At 37.9% G+C, this 27,290-nt stretch overlaps 1 non-coding gene and 1 pseudogene across 1 annotated transcript; both read left to right on the top strand.

The window, feature by feature from the left end:
- The first annotated feature begins 18,076 nt into the window (after nucleotides 1-18,076).
- On the top strand, nucleotides 18,077-23,591 carry LOC143535313 (callose synthase 12 pseudogene; annotated as a pseudogene).
- On the top strand, nucleotides 21,111-21,189 carry LOC143535316 (small nucleolar RNA J33). The gene has a single exon (XR_013135694.1). It is a non-coding gene; the product is annotated as a small nucleolar RNA J33 (small nucleolar RNA).
- Nucleotides 23,592-27,290: the final 3,699 nt, after the last annotated feature.

The following is a 27,290-nucleotide window of genomic DNA, read 5'->3' as shown; positions in this document are numbered from 1 at the left end:
CAGATCCTCTTGTTCTTTAAGTTTCACCCCCTGAGACTCAACAATCTCACGTAGGGCCTTGGTTTCTTTTTGACAGAAAGAAACATAACTGTGTAGTTTCTTCTGATTCTCCATTAAGCGTTCTTGATTCAACCGATCAGCAGACATCTGGTTCTCATACAAATGCAGAAGATTTAAAAGCATTTATGTCTGACGATTTGGTGGCAAAGCATACAAGGATGGATGAATTGGTTGGATTGGACCTTGAGGCCTTGTAATTCTCATAAATGAGAGATCACTAGGAGGAGGAGGCCTCATAGATGTTGTTGGATGAACTATAGCCACTGTATTAGTCGGAAAAGGTATTTCAGTTAACACTGACTGAGGAATCATACCCAACTGCTCATGTGGAACCATCGTCGTTGTTAAAGTCATCGCCGGAGTGCTAGTTGTAACTGGTACTATCGGACGTTGAGGCGTTGTTTGACGAGGTGATGGAACACCGATGATTACACCAGCCCCAGCAGATACACGTCTCTTCTTAGATGGCTCACCAGTTGCCACACCTTTCCCTTTTCACTTTCTTTCTAGTTGAGCTGCAATGGTGGCAGCTAATGCAGCATTAACTGCATCTTGTTGTTCTTTAAGAGCGGCATCACCATTACCACCATTTCCACCGTCATTACCCCCATCACCATTGTTCCCAACATCACCATCGTTCCCACCTTCTCCTTCCTCACGCTCGGAATCTGAATCATCATGAATCCAGCGATCCTCGGAAGGACATACATAATTAGGATTAACAATATGACCAATCATTCGTTTATCCGCCGGTCTTCCTTTTCGATAAACTGACATTCTACGTACTGTGTCCGCCGTCATATGTTCCATAGAAAGCTTATCATTCACCAAGGTCTGATCAATAGCTAAATTAGGGATCAAATCTTGAATAATCAATTGCAAGAATCAAGGATACATTAAAAATTTCTTTGACTGAAGCGTTTGCTGAACTTGTTCCTTCAAATGATCGAAGAGAAGCTCGGAGTAGTTGAATGGCTTGTTGAGGATTAAAGCTACAAAGGCTGATTGCAAACTGAGTCGACATTCGTCAAAGCCACCACGACGACCACTCATGCAATGAATAAGAACATGGAGAAGATACTTGTATGGTGGGCATAATCCATTCTTGTTCAACATAGATTTATTAATGTCTCCACCATAACGCACACGTGTAAACAAACCCTTTACCAGTTGCTTGTCAAATTCACTAGGGTTGTAATCCTTAACGAATTGGACACGAAGCAGTCCCAAATTGCTAAGGATCACGAATGGTCATTAATTTAGACTTGATCTTTGACTCGCATAGCCAAAGTCAAAATTAATAAGAACACCGAAAGTCAACAACACAAACCCAGCTGCAATTAGCTCATGCTTATCTTCGAGTAATCAAACTAGCAGGTCTATGTAACTCGGTATTGTAATACGAAGTTCATGATGCTAAGATTGAGGCTTAACGCCGTAACATAAATAAGACACACTCGATCAGTTGAACAGAGGCTACAACCCCAAACAATTTATCATTCAATCAACCCAGCAAACTATAATCGATCATTGATTAAAGTCTACCCAAGGTCTCGGAATCACATTCCGGTGACATTGAATCATAAATAAGTAACATTAACATAATATATCATAAATAAATCAGAGTTTTTGAACTCTAAAAACCCTTAGAACACAAAAGGTCATAATTAGTCTATTAAAACACCGTCATTTTTGACGAAAATCACATCGCTGTGATCGTTAATACCTTAGCAACACAATGATATCCTAGAAATGTCAAGGTTTGAAGGTCAAATTTCAGAGAAAAATTTGAAAAGGTGACTTTAGGGTGAAGGAAGATGATAAACAGTGAAGGACTGTTCGTTTGCTTTGTCTTATATAACCTTACACGTTTCACGAAGTACCTTTTGTACGAATCAAGTGATTCGTTTGAATTCTGCGATAACGAATCAGGCAATTCTTTAATCCAATTCGTTATACCAGAATAACGAACTAAACATAAATCGTGTATTGATTCGTTAAATATGTATAGCAAATTAAAAATGGTTCGTTACAGAGTGCGGAAGCGAAATAAAGGGCGAACTAGAGACTAATTCGCATAGAAACCATCTAATTCGTTATCCATGTATAGCGAATTATCATTTATTTAATTTTAAATTGAATAATTAGATGAGATAAATAAAGAATTAATTAAATAAAAAAATTTTAACTTAAATTAATTATCGAGAGTCTTTTATCCCAATAATTGAATACTTTAAAAAACCGTTTCTCTTTTTCGAAACATAACTTAACAAATTAAATAATATGTAAAGAATGAAAGATAGAATATTTTTGGTATTTTTGTAAAAATTTTAAAGAATGTATGTACAAAGAAGTATCCGAACATTTTGAAATTGAACAATCTTTTTGTGTTTTTCTATGATTTAACAAAAGCAGTACATATTTTTGTGTTTTTGTTGAGTTTGAGCAGAGAATCATATTGACCAAATTGTCCTTTTATCACAGTTTTATATTTCAGTGATATTATGACTGGCGTTAAGTCGGTAATTGGTATTGCTGTCCACTTAAATCTAATAAAAAACTTTCAAGTGTTTTTGTGATATGATTAATTGGTTCAATTAAAGCACAGAATATCAGAAACTATCAGCCTCTAATCTCGGTTCAAGCTTAATTTGATTTTTGCCAAATCACCCCAACTTGACTTAAACCATTATAGTGTTGATCAAAATTTTTTATACCAATTGTGAAATTTTTGAGCAATGCATCAAGTTTCCTTTACTGTGAGTGAGTATGCACGAGTTCATCCGTCGGCTTACATACATTGTGTCCCCTGGGGTCCGTTTCTTAATGGTATTAAGACGCGCGCAAGGGAGAAACAAATGTATGACTAATAGCGGATTTTGATCAAGTTAGTAATTTGGAAGTTTGTACTAAGTACAGCAGTGATCAAGTTTAATGACTTTGGGTTTGCTCTAGAAAGCGAGTGAAATATTCATGCTTATGAATACCCAGATGATTAAGCCGCATAAAGATTCACAGTGTCCAGAATCCTAACGCTTGTTATTTGCTTTATTATATTTTTGGAGATCAACAACTATAAGGTTTGAGTATGACTGGCTATTACATTTCTGCCATCCTCACCGAGACTTTTTCTAGAGACTAACACCCCTTTCAATTTGGCGTTTCTTTATGTTTATATCACATACTTTACTCTACTTAGTTGTTTTAAGACCTATCAATGCACCAATGCAATTAAGCACACAGTCTTTTAAGCTTACTTTTTGCTGGATTTGGAGTCAAGATAATCAATGTACTATCATTTTCTCTTTTTGCTTCAAAAACTCAAAATTTTGAGGAGCATAAAATAAAATAAAGATAAATTTAATCACCCCAGTTAACTTAAGTCTATAAATAAATGGCTGCTCTATCAATTCAACAAGTGAAATAATAGGACCAAGACATGCACGCATGCTTCACAAACTTAAATAACCGACATAATTTTCAGCAAGAAAATAATCTAAAAACGCATAACGAACGCCCCAAGTATTTTCCATTATCAGGTAAATGGCTAACCCGAACATTTACAAATAAATGTATGGACCAAACATATACACGTACATGCCCTTCAACTGTAGATAATTGACATAATTTTCAACAAACGCATGCAAAAATCTTTTTGTTTTTTCTCTATAAATACTTTAAAAACACAATATTTTTGTCTTTTTTTTTCAATTTACTTATGAACAAAATAAACTTCACAGTCTTTTTGAATTTTTGGATTTTTCTGTACAAACTGAAAAATACATTCTTTTTGGATTTTCAAATTTTAAAATGTTTTTGGTTTTTCAAAATATTTTAAAGGAAAACATTAAAGAAAATAAAACAATCTTTTTGTATTTTTAGGAATTTTTTAATGTTTTTTTTGGATTTTATCTATACAAACGAAAATCAAAATCTTTTTGTATGTATTTTCTAGTTTTTCACCCCCTAAAACCAAAATAAATTTTAAAGGAAAAATAACATAAAATAAAGATAGTCATCCTTATTTAAGGATATCAGCGAGGGTCTTCAATCCATTTAAACCAAGCAAAAAATGAAAACGCGTTTTGTCAAAAGCTTTGGTAAACAGATCAGCTTTCTGAAAGTCAGTATGTACTTTCTCTAGGTCAATCAACTTCTTCTCAAAGCAATCCCGTATAAAGTGATATCGAATTTCGATATGTTTTGTTTTTGAATGTTGTACAGGATTCTTTGTGATAGAAATTGCAGCAGAATTATCAATCAGGATAGGAGTAGTAAGAAACTTCAAACCGTAGTCGCGGAGATGTTGTTGTATCCACAAAACCTGGGAACAGAAACTCGAGGCTGCAACATACTCAGCTTCGGCGGTTGAAGTGGAGACCGTTGTCTGCTTCTTACACTGCCAGGAAACAAGCCGGTTTCCTAAAAATTGACATCCTGCATTCGTTGATTTGAAGTTGATCTTGCAACCTCCATAGTCGAGTCTGAATAAGCAGTAAGATCAAAATTATCATCCTTGGGGTACCACAACCCGATGTCTGGATTTCCCCTCAAATACTGAAGAATTCTCTTGACCGCAGCTAGGTGAGTCACTCGTGGACTTGCTTGATACCTAGCACAAAGACAAACAACAAACATAATATCAGGGCGAGAAGCCGTTAGATACATTAAAGAACCGATCATGGCACGATAGAGGGTAGGATCAACGGTATCCTCCAATTCATCCGGTGATAAATTATGACCCACTGGAAGAGGAGTAGAAGGGATTTTTCCGGCAGAGATCTTGAATCGGCTCAAGACGTCATTCACATATTTAGTCTGGTGAATAAAGATTCCGTTAGCAGACTGGTGAACCTGCAACCCTAAAAAGAAATTCATCTCTCCCATCGAACTCATCTCGAACTTTGTTTGCATGGACTTCTCGAACTCCTTACACAATGTATCGTTTGTTAACCCAAAGATAATGTCGTCGACATAAATCTGAACTAGGAGAATATCGTCACCAATAGTTTTATGAGTTAAAGTGCAGTAGACAGTCCCTCGTTTGAAGCCGTTATCAGTCAGATGGTCGGCAAGCGTGCCATACCAAGATCTCGGGGCTTGATGTAGACCATACAGGGCCTTGTTTAATCGGTAAACACGGTCTGGATAATCAGGATCTTCAAAACCAGGAGGCTGTAAAACAAACACTTCCTCGTGTAGTTCACCATTGAGAAAAGCACTTAACATCCATTTGATAGACCTTGATATTCTTATAAGCTGCATATGCCAGGAAGATTCGAATCGACTCTAATCTTGCAACTGGAGCATATAACTGTGTAATCAATACCCTCTTGCTGATGAAAACCTTGCACCACTAGACGTGCTTTGTTTCTGACAATCACCCCTCGATCGTCTTTCTTACACTTAAATACCCACTTAGTCGGAATCGCTTTCTTAACTCTAGCAGGCTTGTCTATTAAATCCCAAACGCCCAAACGTGTAAATTGTTGTAATTCTTCTTGCATAGCTTCTACCCAAGAAGGATCTTCAAGTGCCTTACGAGCCGTCGTTGGCTCAACTTGAGATAGAAAGCAAGTGAATTTATCAAGATTTACAATTCCCGAAGAATGTAAATCAGTGTAAGCACACAATACGTTATTATCACTTGACGAAGCAACTTGATGACGTGTACGAACGCCCACATCAAGTTCTCCAATGATGTTTTCCTGTGGATGATATCCATGAATCCGAAGAGTGGGATTCTCAGGAATAACAGCATTATCAAATAAGTTAGTGTAATGTTCACCAAGTTCAGGAGATGAAACATTATCACTGTCAAGTTCAATAACTTTATCTTCAGCTTGATCATCATCAGAAGAAGTGGAAACATTATCGATAGCAACTGGAGAAGCAACTTGAGGTTCCTCAGTTGGAGCATCAGGTTGAGCTTCAACATCATTAGAACTTGAAAATCTCGGAATTGCCAAATGATCTTCAAAGTATGCTCGAACCAGGTCTTCGTCTATGTGTTCAGTTGATGGAGTAAATGAATTAAATAAACTATCGTAGTCAAACATCCAATCGGGACCTTTCCCTTGAGGAGGAGTTGTGTACTTTTGACAGTCCACATGGTACCACTCTTCAACACAACCGGATGTAAAGTTGAATACCCTTTTCTTTGGAGATGCATATCCCAAGAAATACCCTTCGATAGTTTTTTCTTCAAATTTACCCGCATCCTTCTTCAACATAGTACACGGACACCCAAAAGGTTCCAGGTACTTTAAGTTAGGTTTTCGATTATTCAATAACTCATAACTTGTCTTTTTGAGTCTTTTAACGGTTAGAACCCGATTAAGAGTTTAGCAAGCTGTATTCACCGCCTCATTCCAGAATTGGACGGGAAGCTTAGAGTCAGCGAGCATTGTACGTGCAACTTCGATCAAGGTTCGATTCTTTCGTTCAGCAACACCATTTTGTTGAGGTACATAAGGTGCACTGTATTCTCGATGAATTCCTTTTTGAACACAGAAGAAATCCAATACAGTGTTTTTGAATTCTGTACCATTATCACTTCGGATTCTCCTCACCTTTTGTTTGTAAAGTGATTCGATCTTGGTGATAAGGTTTTGTACCAAAACCGGTGTTTGATCTTTCGAACTCATAAATAACACCCATGAGTATCTTGAATAATCATCAGTCACCACAAGACAATACCAATCCCCAGAATTACTCGCACGATTCATAGGACCAAATAAATCCATATGAAGTCGTTCAAGAGGAGTATTAATGGAATTCAATAATTTAGAAGGATGTGTCTTCTTCTTCTTATGCTTGCCCTTTTTGCATGCAACGCAGTGATCGGATAATTTAAAATTCTTCAACGAGACACCTTCCACTAAATCATTAGCCATCAAATAATTCATCTTTCTAACATGTATGTGACCCATTCTACGACGCCATAGAATCGAGTCTTTCTCGGTTTCTTTCGAGACAAAACATGTTTCGATCGATGTAGATATCTTAGAGCTCATGTTTAAGACATAAATATCATTCGATCGTGGTGATCGCATAACAACCATGTCCTCGGGAATAACATAACCCGGTTTCAAGATAAGACATTCTTTGTCAGTAAATATCGTTGTGTACTTTTTATCACAAATCTGCGATACACTTAATAAGTTATAATCCACTTTATCACAATAATTTACTTTCTCAAAAGTAATGTAACCATTTGAAACTTCACCCTCTTGTGTGATCATGCCCCCAGAATTCCCAGCAAATGCCACATAACCCCCTTGAATATTTCTCACGTTGGTTAATAGGTCGAGATTCCTAGTGATATGACGAGAACATCCATTATCCAGTTTTCACCAGACACAGTCTTGGATGTACATTACACACAAAATAAAGATGATTAGTTCAAAAAAGCAGCCCATGCCTCAGTCTTGGGCACCTTTTGGTTTTCTCTTTAATCATTAACTTTAACAGATTTCAACTGTTGTTCAGCCACTTGTGAATAAGTTACCGGCTTCCTAGACTTTCTTCTTAAGTAAGCTGCTTGAACAATGTTTGAATTCGTGTTCCTATAAATTGGCTCATGCGGACAAACTTTGGTTTAACCTGACCATGTGTCTCATTAACATGAATAACCTTTCGAGGATTCACATTAGAGAACATAATATGAGTGTCATCAGCATACGACGTAGGTCGTTTCAGAATCTCCTTTACCAATGGAATTGGCTTAGAGTTGTCCTTGATAAAAGGATGAAGATTCTGATAGCTCTTCTGACTACAATTCCTCACTACATGACCATGTTGACCGCAAAGAAAACAGCTTCGCATGTCTACACGATGATGTTGAGAAGGATTTGGAATGAATGACGCCGAAGTTTGATGATGACTCACATTTTTGGTCATGCTCTTAGCAAACTCATCAGATAATTCAGACTTCTTTTTCAAGTAGAAATCCAAATTAGAATAGTTCGAGAAACTCTTCAACGTATCTGTCCCAGTTGACTTAACAAATTGAATTTTATTAGCTTGTTTTAAAACTTGTTTTGCTTTAGTCAATGGATCAGATGGAACTGATGTTTTTGCTTGAGCATATCTACGTTCAAGATCTTGAATCTGTGACGTTTCATTGATAAAGACACTCTCAATAAGTTCAGGTTTAATGATACTTATTGGAATATCTTTTTCCGTGAACATCGTGTCCATCCCTTTTAACTTAAAAACTCTAACAAATGAATTAACAAACCGCATTAAATCCTCATCAGAAATCTTTGGTTTATCTGACTTCTTTGCCTTTACTGGTTTAGTTTTCACCGGTTCTTCCTTTTTCATGTGAGACTTGAATGAACCATACACAGCTTCCTCAAATTCTTGAGGTTCGCAAAGAATATGATTAGAACTTGGGATGTTCTTATTCTTGTGTATTATCTCAGGTTCAAACACGTCCTCGATAATCACTTTGTCAACATTCTCAACAAAGACCTTTTTACTTTGAACATGAGGTTTTTGAGGAGCAACTTGGGTCTTAACAGTTTCTGTTTTAACTGGTTTAGGTTTTTCAGAAATAACAGTTTCTTTCTCAATCAAATCCTCTTCTTTTCTAGCAAAAGGATTATTTTGTAATCATTGTGAAATGGTGGTGGAATTTCAACAAAACCAATTCCTTTCTTTGAATCCTTTTTTTTACCAGATACTTCAATAATTTCATTCAACAGAAAAGAAGAATTTCTAAATTTTCCCAGTTTGTTCTTCAACTCAAGAACCTCATTCTCAAGTTCAGTTATCTTTGAACGATGTTTCAGAATTTCTTGAAACTTTTGGTCATTAATCGTCATTTTTACAGACAACTCAGCTTTGAGATCGTGGTTACTTGTTGACAATGCTTCAATCTTTTCTCAAGATCTCATTTGAGAATCAAGAGATTGCCGATAAGTATCCTTCATAGAAGCAATTTATCTTATAAGATTATCATTTTGATTTTTCAAAGCATCTAACTTAGGTTTGTTAGATTCACAATCAACACATGATACTTTAACAGATGAAGTAGCAGAGATAGAATGACTAACCTCATTGATCTTGGCCATGCAAGCAAATACTGTTGGAGGCTTGTCGCAAGAGTCGTCAGAATCAGATTCAGAATCATTATCAGAAGACATCTCACTCCCACTTGTATCTTGACAATCTTTATGTAACCCAAACATAGCCAAATTTGCTTGAGCATCATTACATAGTAACCGTTGTGACCAGTCATTTCCATCTGCTAACATTGCTTGTGTTGTAGAAGAAGATGGTTTCTTTTCAGCATCACTACCTCGTGGTGTAGAAGAATTTTGATGTTGACCACGAGAACCAGTGTATTCTTTCTTTGGTTTGTCACATTCCTTTGCGAAATGCCCAAATTCTTGACAATTATAGCATTTTACTTTCAACTTGTCAAAACCCAATTTCTTGTTTAAAGCTGGAAGATCTTTTCCAGTTCTCTGCATGAATCTTTTAAATTTACGGACGACCATAGCCATGTACCACTTTAAATCCATGATTTCCAAATCATCTGGATCTATCTGATCATAATCCTCATCAGTTAAATCACTTGTCGCAATCTTACTATTTACTAAGTTTTCATATGAAGACATGAAAGCTGTCAGAAAAACAAAGTTTTGCTCAGCTTCCTTCATATTCACACTAGGTGGTGAAGCAAATGGATTAGTAGTAGTTGAACTTCCAGAACCACCAGACAAACCCAAATTACCAGCAGAGTAAAAACAAACTTTTGGATCATTAAACATAGTTGATTCTTTTTCACTTGCAGCTTGAGTAAGAAAAGCATTGATTGGAGAGATTGTTGAACTAAGAGGCATACTTCCACCATAGAAAGCTAGATCTTGACTTTCCTTGGAAGATTTTTGACACTTCAGATCATATTCTCTGGCTTCGATCTTTTGTAAAAATTCAAGTGCAGTCAAGTCTTCGTTCAAGAAATAGTCATTCTCTTTCAAAACCATAAGAAATGTTGAGTAAGAACTTGGAAGCACACTCTTAATAGTGTCAATTTTATCAGTTTCATAAATTTTCAATTTCATCTTGTCCATTTCAGCAATTAAATGATTAAACCGTGTAATCATCTCTTCAATTGTTTCTCCCTTCAATAGATTAAAGTTTCGAAACTGAAACTTGAGCATCACTTTCTTACTTTCAGCCGTGTTTCCCATACTTCTCATACGCAGATGTTGAAATAAAGAAGCACATCTCTTAATACTACCCACTTGATGAAAGATATTTTCTAGCAATGCCATAGTAAGAGTGGAATAGGCTTTTATCTCGATTTCTAAAGCTTTCTTCTCTTCTTATGAGTATTGAGAAACAGCTTTAGGAGTATACCCAATAGTATCATCACCAATCATTGGTGCCATATAAACCTCATCGAGACAATATGAGCAATCAGGGTGAACAGACCCCAAATGAGCACGAAACCGAGGTTCCCACTTGGCAAAGTCACTAAACTTCATCAATCTTGGACATTTAGAATGTGAACCTATCTCGGTATCAAGTTGCAACATTTGTTGCATCAACATGTTTTGAGAAGCCAATGCATACATACCAGCCATTTTTGACAAGTTTTAAAACTTCAAGGGTATAACGAATAAGATTAACGAACTGTAAACAGTTTTAGCGAACTGTGAACAGTAGACGGACGAATCAAATCTTAACGAAGTTAAGATTGATCAGATAACGAATCAAAAGTGAATTTAAGGAATCAATCCAACGAATAAGAAAGTCAACGAATCAGATGTAACAATAAGTCAAACCAACGAATTGACTAACGAATTGAAATAGCAAATTGATAAGATAAATCTTGACGAATTGGAAGGTTTTCAGTAACAAATCCAGTAAAGAATGACTAAGGAAAACTTAGCGAAATAGATAGCGAACCAGCTACAGTTGATTTAACGAATCAGGTTGTTACAACCGTTTGTAACAAACTTTGATACCTTATGCCACGTGGCAAAGGTTGTTATGACACAAATCCCAAAGTGGACACGTGTCACACGAATCAGTTAACCCAATTAATGAATTAGATAACACGAATCAGCTATTATAGCGAATTGGCTAACGAATCACGTGAAATGAATAACGAATTGACAATTTTAATAAACGAATTAAAGTGAACAGGATAGCGAATAAACGTAGCGAATCATGTTCATCTTGGAATCTTCAAATCTTCAACAAGAATTTCCAAAAATCTGGAAATGATGAACACCAAACCCAGAAACTCAAATCCGTAATACTCGTTCAATTTTCAACCAAATAACACAAATCAACTACCAAATTACTCGTTATCAACACGCGAAACCAAATCGCCAATCCTCGGAACCAATTAACACATCTCGTGAATCCAATTACACCAAAACTAAACCTCTGTTTCAGTTAACACCGAATTCACACCAAAATCAATTCAAATCTCAATTCCAACTCACAATACCTTACCAATACCTTTAACACCTCAAATCCAATCCAAACTAACCATAATTCAATCAGTGTACCTCAAATTGATCCAAATTCACTCAAATAGAACAGTAACAAACTATACTTCAAATAAACACCAAATCAAGTGTAATTGAGCCCCGAAAGCTCTGATACCACTTGTTGGATCCCGCTAGGTGTATCAATCCAGTAACAATAACAATAACAGATCTCAGATCTGTGCGTAATCGATTAATACTTTAACTATAGATCTAACTCATAATTACGTATGATTAAGTGTTGTATATATTTATATATTATCAGTATTAGTAGTTGTATAATATTAAGGATGAAGATCGAGAGAGAATTTGGACGGAGTTTCGTTAATTAATCTCTCAAAACTTAAATTAAATGTGAACAATGTTCACTATATATAGAAGATAGGTCTGGTTCGCTAAACATCCTTAGCGAACCAGACGCTACTTCGTTACATACATAAATTAGACGAAACACCCTCTGATTCGTTAACATTCCCTAACGAATCAGGGGAAACTTAACTTAAGGTCTAGTTCGCTAAACATCCTTAGCGAACTAGCCTAATACTTTAACGAACTACATGATATAGTAATTGTTTATTACATTAAACAAACGACAAATACGTTAACGACAATTACAAAGACTCAAGACGCAAAACCGTGCACTAACAACCATTAGTGAACATGGAATGTTTTCTTAGTTTATTCATATTATTCCCATAATGAAAAAACAACTTTTAATTATTTCTAAGTTTAAATTTAACAAAATTAAATTTCTATTTTCATCACCACAAAATTAGCATGTACGAAATATGGCGAAAAGTTTAATCTCCCGAGTAGATGCAAATTGTCTAAATGGGTAAAAATATACAGTTACAAAGAAAACGTGTTAAACGGATACACAATGAAAGAAGCATAAAAGATAAAGAGCACAATCAATTAAAGCAATATTAGATTATTATTATTATTATTATTATTATTATTATTATTATTATTATATGTATTCAATAATTATTTAACATAATTTATCTATATAGAAGTTATAAGATGAGAAAGCTTTGCCTAATTTCCTAAATGATATATATTAGGAATCAACTATATGTCAACTATACTTGAATGAAAATTAATATGTTATTGAATATTGATTAAGACTTTATTTTGAAGATCAGTTAATTATAATATTATGAAAGACTAAATTTAGGTTTTAGATTGTTATAACAGTTTGTTTTGTAACATAAATTTAAAATATACTTATAAAAAATGTCTTAGATATTGTTCATCTTGTAACACTGATATTCAACAAATATTTAAATTGATGTGTAAATAAACACGAGTACCATCTTAGAGTAATAAACATTACGGTTATTGATGTGTAATAAATGTCTTAAATAAAGTTCATCTTTTGAATCAACATTAAGATAGAAGTTTTGTTGAATCAAAATTGTAAAATTGTTTTGTTCATTTGGAGACTAGTTTCTTTGTTTGCTTATTATTGTACTCATGATATAAGTTATAAAATATTTTAATTTTTCATTTATCTTTGTTAGTCTTTGAATGTTTTTTGTATTTGATTCAAATAAGTTATGATTGCTTATAATTAATGTAAAATTACATTTATTTATAAATACATTTGCATTTCATTATTTATAAATACAACAACGACATTATAGATATACCAGATGATCTTTTGATTGGTTATTCATCCGATCATATTTCTGATCTGATTGATTTTTTATATCCAACATTATTGGAAAATTTTAATGATATATCATATTTTCAAAAAGGACCATACTTGCACCTTTAAATGAGGTTGTCCAATATATCAATGACAAAGTTTTGTCTTTGTTTCTCAGAGAAGAAGTTGAATATCTCAGTTCTGATAGTATAGACAAGTCTGATAGTGTTGGTCCTGGTTTCGATCCAGCATTACATTCACCGGATTTTCTAAATGGTTTAAAGATGTCTGTTATGCCTAATCATAGATTGGTTCTAAAAGTTGGATGTTACTAAGGACTATTGATTAGAAGAATGGTTTATGCAACAGGACCAAATTACAAGTAATTAACTTGGGGGTGTGTTAATCAAAGTAAATGTTTTTTCAGGTACTAACATTGGGTTTCGCACTTATATAACTCGTAGTGGTCTAACTCATTCAGATAAGAAACTAGCATTCATATTGAAACGAATACAGTTTCCTGTTTTAGTTTGTTTTGCAATGACCATTAATAAAAGTCAAGACCAATCACTAGCAAGAGTTGGCATATACTTGAGAGAACCGATGTCTACACATGGTCAACTATATGTGGCTTTATCACGAGTGAAGAGTAGAGATAGTGTTAAAATGCTTATATTAGACAATGAAGGTAAAGTTACAAATAAAACTACAAATGTGGTTTATAAGGAACTATTTACTAACTTATAATTGTAAAATGGATGTTATTTTAGTTGAACGTTATGTTTTTACATGATTTATATGTCAGTTGATACTAGAAACGTGTGGATGTTACATGATTTATATTTTTCCACCCGTGACGCCCACGGGTCAATAACCTAGTTGTGCCATAATTCATTTGTATTATTAGCTGCCAGGGCCCACAACATAAACCACGTTTTAGCCTCCACAATTTAATGTAAAGTCAATTTAGATTTATATCATTATATTGTTTTCTTTTCTTGTGTGCGACTCCAAACCGAAAACAAATCATTTAATCATTATTATTATTATTTTAGCTCATTAATTCTAAAAAAACATTAAGCACCTCAAATGAACCACTTAGGAGTAATATTATATAAAAGTCAGCCCAAAACAAACTCAAAAGTGCATGAAATATTTATATAATAATATGTATATTTTAGATCACATCAACCATCACACCCAACCACTTCAACCCAATCAACACATCCAGCCACCTCAACCCCTTGTAAACTATGTGATACGTTTGGGCCAGCATCCCCTCTGCCCACTTCCATTTTGGATCAAACCGATTCCACACAAACTAATCTTCCACCAATCCAAACCGAAAATAATTCCCAGCCCACCACCTCATCTATGACCCAAATTCCCTTCACTGAACATCCGGCCCACACTGTCCTTATACTAACTAAACCCACAACTCGACCTACCTGCCCTTATCCCTACATCGACCTCATCTACCCATCCTATGATTACTCGAGCCAAGGCTGACATATTCAAACCAAAGTATCATGTCGACTCCTCTCATACCCAATCTCATGGTCTCTACGATGCTCTGTTCTTTTCCATGGAACCTAAGGGTTTCAAATCTACAGCTAAACATCCTAAGTGGTTAGAGGCCATGAACAATGAAATGACAGCGCTTGGGAAAAACAATACTTGGTCCCTTGTGCCACGACCTGCCCATCATAATGTTGATGGTTCTAAATGGCTATCCCGCACTGAATACCGCTCTGATGGCTCCATTGACCGGCATAAGGCTAGACTTGTGGCCCAAGGATTTACTCAAACGCCTGGTATCGATTACTCTTACATGTTTAGTCCAGTGGTCAAGGCATCGGCCATTCGCGCTGTGTTATCCCTAGCTGTCATTCATAACTGGAGGCTTCATCAACTCGATGTTAATAATTCCTTCATACATGGAAACTTGAATGAGCTTGTGTTTATGGAACAACCACCTGGGTTTGTTAATCCCAACTATCCCAATCATGTTTGTCGCCTAAATAAAGCTCTTTATGGGCTCAAACAAACACCGCGAGCGTGGTTTCACCGCCTAAGCTCGTTTTTGTTACTCAATGAGTTTACCTGCAGCCGCGCCGACACATCTCTATTTATCTTTAAACGAGACTCATGCATTACGTACTTACTTGTTTATGTAGATAATTTGATCTTAACCGGTAATCAAGAAAACATCATTCGCTCATTTATTGCTTGGTTAAACGAAGAATTTGCTATTAAGGATCTGGGCGATTTAAATTTTTTTCTTGTACTTGAAGTTGCTCACACCAAGGATGGCCTTTTTCTTAGTCAATCCAAATATGCCCATGAACTTCTTCACCGTGCCAATCTACTTGGCTCGAAACCGGTTCATACACCTCATGCAGTAAACGAGCACTTTAGCACTCACGGGGAACCAAGTAAAGATCCCACCCTTTACCGATCTCTTGTTGGGGCACTTCAATACTTGACCATCACCAGTCCGGACATTTCCTACGCCGTGAATCAAGTTAGTCAATTCCTACATACTCCAACTATAACACATTTTCAACAAGTCAAACGAATACTACGTTATATCAAAGGTACCTTGCCATATGGGCTACACTTCACTCGCCCACAGGCCATCCGAATACTCGGGTTCTCTGATGCGGATTGGGCTCGTTGCCTTGAAACTCGTCGATCAACTTATGGATACTCTATTTTCGTTGGTGGTAACTTGGTTTCTTGGAGTGCAAAGAAGCAACCAACCGTGTCTCGGTCCAGTTGTGAGTCTGAGTATCGTGCCATGGTTAACGCTGCAGCTGAGATTATTTGGCTAACTCATTTACTTCGGGAGCTACATGCCCTTCCTCCCGATCGCCCGACTTTACTTTGTGACAACCAAAGTGCCTTATTTTTAATTCAAACCCGGTCTCTCATAAACGGGCTAAGCACATAGACTTGGACTACCACTTTATCCGTGAGCTTGTTGCTTCGGGAAAACTTCACACCGCCTTTAGTCCTACCAAGCTTCAAATGGCAGACATATTTACCAAAAGCCTTCCGAGACCCCAGTTTGAATACTTTGGGTCAAGATTACGCATCGGTCTACCACCGTTTCGCTTGCGGGGGGGGGGGGATGGATGTTAGTACAAAATAGCCAAATGAATAGTCTTGTATTATATTTATTGTAAACTCTTCATATAACTTGTATTTATTTCTAGGGTAAAGTTAAAATACAAAAGACAACAAAAATGAGAAGGGTAAGAAGGAATCCAGTCCATTGATCTTATATTTGAATGACTGAGATTAATTTAATAAATAAAAATTGATGGAAAGGGCATGAAGGTAATAACTCATCTTTGTTGACTTTCTCTCTCCACATGCAAGGCACATGCCAATTCCCCCATCATTTTAAAATATCCATAACTTTTTCATACGACATTATTTTTTTAAAAAAAATCACCATAATAATAAGCGTTTTTTATCTTTAATATGAGTATCATATTGTTATATAAAAATAAAAAAAAATTAATGGGTTTTTTATTTTTTATTTTTTTGTTGTTCGTTGTGTTATTGTGTAATATGTTGTTTCCATTGTGTTTTACGTTTCAAGTCATTGTGTTATATACATATCCCATTGTGTCTTACGTTTTAGGTCATTGTGTTATAAATATTCACCATTGTGTCTTACGTTTTAGGTCATTGTGTTATACGTGTTCACCATTGTGTTTTACGTTTCAAGTTATTGTGTAACATGTATTAATCATTGTGTTTTATGTATTAGATAAGTTGTTATTTTATCATTATTTTTACATATTATTATTACACAATGGTGTTATTAGTATTTAAAAAAACATAATGATGAGTTGAAAAACACAATGACGAAAAAAGACACAATGATAAGCGAAAAGACCAATGACGAAAAAAGACACAATGATAAGCGAAAAGACACAATGGTGTGCGAAAAGACATAATGACGAAAAAAAGACACAATGACGAAAAAAGACACAATGATAAGCGAAAAGACATAATGGTGTGTGAAAAGACACAATGACGAAAAAAGACACAATTATAAGCGAAAAGACACAATGGTGTGCGGAAAAACACAATGACGAAAAAATACACAATGATAAGCGAAAAGACACAATGATAAGCGAAAAGACACAATGGTGTGCGAAAAGACAATGACGAAAACGACACAATTATAAGCGAAAAGACACAATGGTGTGCGAAAAGACACAATGACGAAAAAAGACACAATTATAAGCGAAAAGACACAATGGTGTGCGAAAAGACACAATGACGTAATTTTTGTTTTAAATTGTATATAACAAAAATCATACTCATATTAAAGATAAAAAAACGCTTGTTATTATGATGATTTTTTTTTAAAATTATCATACAAAAAAGTTAATGATGTTCTAAAATGATTGGGGTTGTATAACTACCACTATACCCTTTTTCTTTTGGTCTCCACTTAACACATGTCAATTATTTATGGCTTCTCACACTTCTTATTTTTATTACCCTTTGTAGAATAACTTGACCCTTTATTTCTTTAGTCTATATATTGTCAATTCCCTCTTATTTAAGGGTATGAGCTACTTCACATTAATACAAGTTTAAAAAATAAACTAGATAAGGAGATAAGGTTAATTTATGAAAAGTTTTGAATTTAACTATAAAATATGTGTAAGGATCAGAAAAATACGATTACAAACATGTCTATGACACATGGAAACTTCGTCCATTACGCTATGTGTAGTGAAGGAGCTACGGATACGAATTTTGACACGTGGCACTCAGTTAGAAGGGGAGCAAATTTATATTTAGGTTGTAATAGGGTCATTGCATAAAGGCAACCCACGCGCCCTCACTTATTCACTCACCACCTTCTTCTTCATCATCATCATCATCATATTTTCTGCTGCTATACGCTAACCCCTTCGAAACCCCCATACTCTCTCTCTATAAATCATCATCATCATCAATGTCCAGGCTCCACCGTCCCCCGTACAACATCATCCCCATCCACAACCTCCTAACCGACCACCACTCCCTCCGTTACCCTGAAGTCCGCGCCGCCTCCGCCGCCCTACGCGCCGTCGGAGACCTCCGCAAACCACCCTTCGTCCCGTGGCAGCCTCACTACGACCTCCTCGACTGGCTCGGCTTCTTCTTCGGCTTCCAATCCGCCAACGTCGACAACCAACGAGAACACCTCGTGCTCCACCTGGCCAACTCACAGATGCGACAGCAACCTCCTCCGGACACGGACACCCTCGATCCCACCGTCCTCCGACGCTTCCGCAGGAAGCTCTTGAACAACTACACCCACTGGTGCTCCTTCCTCGGCCGCAAATCCAATGTACGGATCTCTGACCACCGCAAAAACAATTCCGATCACCGGCGGGATCTTCTCTATGTGGGTCTGTATCTTCTAATATGGGGCGAGTCCGCCAACCTCCGCTTTATGCCCGAATGCCTATGCTACATATTTCATCATATGGCCATGAAACTGAACCAGGTATTAGAGGATTGCATAGACAAAAACACCGGCAGGCCGGTATTACCTTCCATTTCGGGCCAAAACGCCTTCCTGGAACGCCTCGTCAAACCGATTTACAATGTGGTCAAAACCGAGGCCGACAACAGTCACAACGGGACCGCCCCGCACTCGCATTGGCGAAACTATGATGATGTCAACGAGTATTTCTGGAGTCGGAGGTGTTTCTGTCGGTTGAAATGGCCCATTGATGCCGGGGGTAGCTTTTTCAGGGGGGTTGGCAAGACCGGGTTCGTTGAACAACGCTCGTTTTTCAACTTGTTTAGGAGTTTTGATAAGCTGTGGATTATGTTGGTTTTGTTTCTACAGGCTGCGGTTATTGTCTCGTGGGACGATGACAAGGATTTCCCCTGGCAGGCGTTGCGGGGTAGAGACGTTCAAGTTAGGGTTTTGTTGGTTTTTATAACGTGGAGTGCGTTAAGGTTTGTTAAGTATGTTTTGGATGCGGTGACGCAGTATAAGCTCGTGTCTCGGGAGACATTATGGCTCGGGTTAAGGATGGTGTTGAAGGTGGTTGTATCCGTGGGTTGGATTGTGGTTTTTGTGGTCTTTTATAAAAGGATTTGGGACCAAAAGGATCGTGATCGCCGGTGGTCTGATGCAGCTAATGATAGGATATTTACTTTTCTTGAGCTCGGGTTTGTGTTCTTGATCCCAGAGATTTTAGCCGTGGCGTTGTTTATTATTCCATGGATTCACAACTTTCTTGAAAACACCAACTGGCGGGTCTTTTACATGATTACTTGGTGGTTTCAGACCCGAAGCTTTGTGGGTCGTGGTCTTCGTGAAGGTCTGGTTGATAATATTAAATATTCGGTTTTCTGGATCACGGTTTTGGCTACCAAGTTTTGTTTCAGTTACTTTTTGCTGATAAAACCGATGATCCGACCCACTAAAGATCTGTTAGACCTGAATGATGTCAAGTATGAATGGCACCAGTTTTTTGGTAGTAGTAACCGGTTTGTGGTCGGGCTTCTTTGGGCACCGGTTGTGTTGATTTACTTGATGGATTTACAGATTTGGTACTCGATTTATTCGTCGATAGTTGGTATGATGGTCGGGTTGTTAAACCATCTGGGCGAGATTAGAAACATGCAACAGTTGAGATTGCGGTTTCAGTTTTTCGCGAGTGCAATGAAATTTAATCTCATGCCTGAAGAACAAATGTTGAATCAAATCGGGACGATAAAGAGTAAATTTAAAGACGCGATTCATAGATTGAAACTGCGGTACGGGTTTGGTAGACCATTTAAGATACTGGAGTCGAATCAAATCGAGGCTCATAAGTTCACCTTGGTGAGGAATGAGATTATTTTAACCTTTCGGGAAGAAGATATTGTTAGTGATCGGGAATTCGAATTGCTTGAGTTACCACCGAATACTTGGAATGTTGGAGTGGTTCGTTGGCCGTGTTTATTACTGTGTAACGAGTTGCTTCTCGCACTTAGTCAAGCTAAAGAGCTAGTCGACGCACCCGACAGATGGATTTGGTACAAAATAGCTAAAAACGAGTACAGACGGTGTGCGGTTATAGAGGCTTACAATAGCATTAAACACCTGCTGCTCATTATAGTAAAGTTCAACACACTCGAACATTCCATCATCGCTACTTTCTTCCAAGTAATCGAGAACGCAGTCGACAACAAGAGTTTTACAACAACCTTTAACATGCTAATGCTTCCCGAGATTCATTCACAGCTCACAACACTTGTGGGTCTGTTAATAAAGGCCGAGAAAAACGTTAACAAAGTGGTGAATACGTTACAGGCATTATATGAGGTTGTTACACGGGATTTCTTTAAAGAGAAGCGAAACATGGATCGGTTAAAAGAAGATGGTTTAGCCCCGAGCAGGCCTGCTCCAGGTGACAGTCTGCTTTTTGAAAACGCAGTCGAGTTACCTGGTTCAAAAGGTGATGTTTTTTACCGACAAGCTAGACGGTTGCACACGATTCTTATATCCCGAGACGCAATGAATAATGTTCCCATGAATCTTGAAGCGAGACGAAGAATCGCGTTTTTTAGCAACTCGTTGTTTATGAACATGCCACACGCGCCACAGGTTGAAAAGATGATGGCGTTTAGTGTCTTGACGCCTTATTACAATGAAGAAGTTGTGTATAACAAAGAACAGCTTAGAACCGAGAACGAAGACGGTGTGTCGACGCTTTATTATCTGCAAACGATTTATGCGGACGAGTGGAAAAACTTTTTGGAACGGATGAAACGTGAAGGAATGAAATCAGATTGTGATTTATGGACGGTCAAACTCCGGGAGCTTCGGCTTTGGGCTTCATACAGAGGTCAAACATTGGCCCGTACGGTTAGGGGAATGATGTATTATTATCGGGCTTTGAAAATGCTCGCGTTTCTTGATTCGGCTTCTGAGGTGGACATTCGTGAAAGGTCGGTTGAACTCGTGCCTATGGAACATGGCAGTAGCGGTGATAGTGTTGGTGCCGTGGCGGCCCGAGGGATAAGTCGGGCCGACAGTACCGTTAGTGCTTTGTTTAAAGGTCACGAATACGGGACCGCTTTGATGAAATATACGTATGTGGTTGCGTGTCAGATTTACGGGGCTCAAAAGGAGAAAAAGGACCCACACGCAGATGAGATTTTGTATTTGATGAAAAACGAGGCTCTTCGTGTCGCGTATGTTGATGAGGTGGCATTAGGCAATGACGTGTCGGAATTTTACTCGGTTCTTGTGAAGTATGATCAAGAATTGGAAAAAGAAGTGGAGATTTATCGGGTCAAATTGCCCGGCCCGTTAAAGCTCGGGGAGGGAAAACCCGAGAATCAAAACCATGCCATGATTTTTACTCGTGGTGATGCGGTCCAAACAATCGATATGAATCAAGATAATTATTTTGAGGAAGCACTTAAAATGAGGAACCTGTTGGAGGAATTCCGTAGCTATTATGGTATCCGTAAGCCGACTATTTTAGGTGTTCGAGAAAATATCTTCACGGGCTCGGTTTCTTCACTCGCTTGGTTCATGTCAGCCCAAGAAACGAGTTTTGTGACACTCGGTCAATGGGTTTTAGCGAACCCGTTAAAGATCCGGTTGCATTACGGTCATCCAGATGTGTTTGACAGGATCTGGTTCTTGACACGTGGCGGGATTAGTAAAGCCTCAAGGTTAATCAACTTAAGTGAAGACATATTCGCGGGTTTTAACTGCACTTTACGAGGCGGTAACGTGACCCATCATGAGTATATTCAAGTCGGGAAAGGACGAGATGTTGGGTTAAATCAAGTTTCAATGTTTGAAGCGAAAGTTGCAAGCGGAAACGGTGAGCAAGTTTTGAGCCGAGACGTTTATCGTTTAGGTCACCGGCTTGATTTCTTGATTTCTTCCGAATGCTTTCGTTTTACTACACGACAGTCGGGTTCTTTTTCAACACGCTGATGATTTCATTAACCGTTTACGTGTTTTTATGGGGCCGATTGTATCTCGCATTAAGCGGGGTGGAGAGCTCGGTTGCAGATGACGCTAACACAAACCGAGCATTGGGCATGATTCTAAACCAACAGTTCATTGTCCAACTTGGGCTTTTTACTGCATTACCGATGATAGTTGAAAACTCACTCGAGCTCGGGTTTCTAAACGCCATTTGGGATTTCATGACAATGCAGCTACAGTTATCGTCCGTTTTCTTTACGTTCTCGTTGGGCACACGGGCCCACTACTTCGGTCGCACGATTCTTCACGGTGGGGCAAAATACCGCGCCACGGGCCGAGGGTTCGTAGTCGAGCATAAAAAGTTTGCTGATAATTACCGACTTTACGCGCGGTCACATTTTGTTAAAGCCATCGAGCTCGGGTTTATACTCACGATTTACGCGGGTTACAGCCCGGTTGCAAAAGGAACTTTTACTTACATTGCATTAACCATTTCAAGCTGGTTTCTCGTGTTTTCGTGGATCATGGGCCCGTTTATTTTCAATCCATCCGGGTTCGATTGGTTGAAAACCGTGTACGATTTTGATGATTTCATGGAATGGATATGGTTTTCGGGTGGCGTTTTTGCAAGACCGGAGGAAAGTTGGGAAGCATGGTGGTATGAAGAACAGGATCATTTAAGAACAACCGGGTTCTTCGGGAAATTATTTGAAATAATTTTGGATTTACGGTTTTTTTTTTTCCAATACGCGATCGTTTACCAGCTAGGTATCGCAGCCGGTAGTAATAGCATTGCGGTTTACTTGCTTTATTGGATATACATAATTGTCGCGCTTGTGATTTATTCTATTATTGCATACGCGCGTGACAATTTTGCTGCTAGAGAGCACATATACTACCGGCTGGTTCAGTTTGTCGTTATTATTATTGGATTAGTTATTATCGCAGCGTTGGTTCAGTTTACACAATTCGAGTTTGTTGATTTGTTCACGAGCTTGCTCGCGTTTATTCCGACGGGTTGGGGGTTTTTGTTGATTGCACAAGCGTTTAGGCCCGTTTTGAAGAATACTTGGATTTGGGGTACGGTTGTATCGGTGGCCCGACTTTATGACATCATGTTTGGAGTGATTATAATGGCGCCGGTGGCGTTTTTGTCATGGATGCCGGGTTTTCAGTCGATGCAAACACGGATTTTGTTTAATGACGCGTTTAGTCGGGGCCTGCAGATATTTAAGATCCTTTCTTGAAAGAAATCTAAAGTTGACAAGCAGTATTGAGGTAAATATTAATTACTACACTTAGTATTTTAAATAATGTTTTAAAGCTTATGTTGTTAATGTAATGATCTAATTGTTTACTGTAGGTATACGATGTTGGATTATATAGACTATGTGAAGTGTTAGATTTACAAGTGCTGCACTGTTTCAGTTTATTTGGTGAGGAAGCAAATACTTGTTTAATACCACATTATATTTATAATGTAACTAATTAAATTATGAAACTTATATTGTTTATGTAATATTTTAATTCGTTTATTGCAGGTAGGTATATGATGGAATATAGATTTACAAGTGCTGTTGTGTTTTGGTTTCTTGGTAAGGAAGCAAAAACTTGTTTGATACCATATATTATTTATATATGTAACTGGACGGGGTCGGTTTGGCTAATAACGGTTTAAAATAAGGTTTGGGTTGCGACATGTAATACGGGTTAACATGGGTTGGGTTGACCTGTCCAAGATATACTTTTTTTATAAATGTTCACTAAAATTTATATTGTTTCAGTAAGATTGTAGTATTATAATAAAATGATAGATATACACTTTAAGGTGGTGATATTAATTGGCTGAATTTTGTGTCATGTTTTGCAGGATCAGCATGAATGAGAGTCGTCTTTTGTTGATACTGGTGTTTTATTAAACTTGGTAAAAAGAGTAGCCTTGAAGAATATAGGTTTTTAAATGTGTGCAGTTTTATTGATATAACAACCTGATGTCTTGAAACTTTGGTTATTATTCAACTGAGTAGCTATTATTAATTATCGCATGATGGGTTTGCACCTCTTTAAGAGCATTTTTATTTTTTGTTTGTATTAGTCAATACATTTATGGTTTTATGGGCCAACCCTATGCTTATGTCAGCCGGCCCTAGAAATCTATTGTAGATCTATAAATATAGAACCTATTGTATTATGTTAAACACAATCAATATACAATCTTTCACCAAGTTTATCTTGGTATCAGAGCTTAGGGTTCTGACCTCCTTTTTCTACCGCCACTCTTCACAATACACTCAAATCATCTTTCTTCTTTCTAGATCCATTACATACCATGGCTGATCAACAACTTACAGCCTTCACCACCACAGAGAAAACTTCACACAACTCTCATAAGTTTGGTTTTACTCTATCCCCTACAAACTATGGTCACTGGAAACTTATGATTCAACCCTTTCTAACTACACATAGCCTATTCGGTTATGTTGATGGGAGTATTCCATGTCCTCCTCCCACCATCTCCACTCCAAGAACCTCTGCAAAGGAGGATACAACACTTGTCACCCAACCAAACCCCAATTACACGATCTGGTTGTGCAATGATGCACATGTTAGGATGCTAATTATCTCAACCATCTCTGAAACATCCTTTCAACACGTGCAAGGTGTTACCTCACGTGACCTTTGGCTTGGTCTTGAACGAGCCTATGGCCCACACACTTCTTCTAGAGAATTTACATTGAAGGCACAATTGTTAAAAATACAAATGGAGAAAGACGAGACATCTGCTGCATATCTTGCAAGGGCACAAGAGTATGCAAATGCCCTTGCAAATATTGGCCAACCCATGCCCGACAAAGATATTGTCATGCTTGTTGTTGTAGGTCTTCGTGAGGAGTACAACAGAGTCAAACAAATCCTCTTTGCTAGACAATATACAGCTGTCTTCAACGAACTCCCTGGTCTTATTGAAGATCATGAGTTTATGATCCAAAAGTCAGCCCCTGCAATTCCAAATGCTCAAGCTTTTACAGCTACCACAACAGCTAGTACACCTTCGGTTCCAACTGATACAGTTCAGGCACTTCAACAACTTGTTAGCCGTCTTGGTTTTCAGTTACAACCATCTTCTGTTTCATCACCCGCCACCGCACCTCAAGCTTTTTACACAAACAGGCCCGGTCAGTCCAACTATAGTCGCTCACAAGCGTCTACTTCGTGGCTTCCGGACATAGGTTCTAATCACCATGTAGCACCGGATTTGTCTGGTTTTGACTCCGCAGAATCTTACTACGGTGATGATCATCTCCGTGTTGGTAATGGTAACGCGCTTCCCATTTTACATATTGGTTCATCAAAACTTTTCTCACCTAACAAAACCTTTCACTTAAACAATGTCCTTCATGTACCTGAGATCAAACAATACCTTCTTTCTGTACAAAAATTTTGTGAGGATAATCATGTTTATTTTGAATTTCATGCTACATTTTTTGTTGTGAAGGACAATTCTACCCACACTACCCTCCTCACGGTTCCAAGTGACGATGGACTCTACTATATCAAACTACCACTCCATCAACATCCAAAAGTTGCTTTTTCGACATCTCGAGCTTCAACAACCACATGGCATCAACGTTTGGGACATCCACATTCCCAGTTATTTCAGACTATGCTTTCTAAATATTGTTTACCTATTTCTGCAAAGACTTTTGATTCTCATTGCATTGCTTGTTCTGTTGGAAAATCTTCCAAACTTAATTTATTGTCTGCTGATTATAAAAGTACTCGTATTTTGGATTTAGTTTTCTGTGATGTTTGGGGACCAGCCCTTATGACTTCGTTTAATGGTTATAACTACTTTTGTGTGTTGACCATTTCTCTAAATTTATGTGGTTGTTTCCTTTAAAACGAAAATCAGATGTGTTTGCCACCTTTACACAATTTGTCACTATGGTTGAACGACAATTCTCCACTAAACTAAAAATTGTTCAGACCGATTGGGGTGGGGAATTTAGAAATCTTTCATCTTTTTTTGCCTCTATTGGCGTTATTCACCGTCTCTCTTGTCCTCACACCAGCGAACAAAATGGTGTTGTTGAAAGACGTCATCGTCATGTTGTTGAAACGGGCTTAACATTAATGGCACAATCCCATGTCCCTCAACGTTTCTGGCATTATGCTTTTGAAACTGCCGTCTACCTAATAAATAGAATGCCCTCTCGTACAAACTCCAACACCAGCCCCTTCGAACACTTATACCACCGTAAACCTGATTTCTCCTTTCTTCGCGTGTTCGGTTGCCAGTGCTTTCCTTACCTTCGTTCTTATAATCCCAACAAAATGGATTTTCGATCTACACCTTGTATCTTTCTTGGGTATTGCACCTCTCATCACGGGTATCGATGCTTAGACCCCGTCACAGAACGTATTTATTTTGCCCGTCACGTTCGGTTCAACGAAAATTCTTTTCCTTTCCTTACTAAACCTACCACCTCCTCCCCGAATTCATCTCCTGATCCATATGTTTCATCTTATCCCACAACTTCCATTCCCCTAAACATGGTGGATTCTTCAAACACCACCACAACCCCACCACCCGACCCTAGTCATACACACTCTACAGATCCACCAACTCGTACTTACACCCGCCGGTCCACAACAAACCCGGTTCCCACTGCCCCAGCCTTTGACCGATACCATCAGTCAACCACTATTCACCCAACAAGCACCACTCAGCCATCTTCTACCACCCTACAATCTGACCAGCCGATTAACGACTTTAATCCACCTAATCCACAGCCTATTTTAGCCCCCCAATCAACTCACACACCTACTCCAAACCCAAACCCACCTCCTCCACAACGCCAACGTCCAGCTAACCTACGCCCACAGCCCAAACAAACGAAACCATACAATCCCTCGTCATTTCAAACCTCCATTCCTACATCTCACACAGAACCCTCCAGCTTTACCGTTGCCAACAAAGATTCAAATTGGCGCCAGGCCATGGCGGACGAATACTCAGCTCTTATCCGTAATGGTACCTGGTCTTTGGTTCCTCGTGTTCCACATACTAATGTGGTTGATTGCAAATGGGTAT

This window comes from Bidens hawaiensis, unplaced genomic scaffold (genome assembly GCF_021521415.1).
Source record: "Bidens hawaiensis isolate Kalapana, Puna unplaced genomic scaffold, B.hawaiensis_p1.1 tig00010465_1, whole genome shotgun sequence".
NCBI classification, from domain to species: domain Eukaryota; kingdom Viridiplantae; phylum Streptophyta; class Magnoliopsida; order Asterales; family Asteraceae; genus Bidens; species Bidens hawaiensis.
The sequence above is the reverse complement of the archived record's forward strand: the minus strand, read 5'-3'. Positions and strand labels throughout refer to the sequence as shown.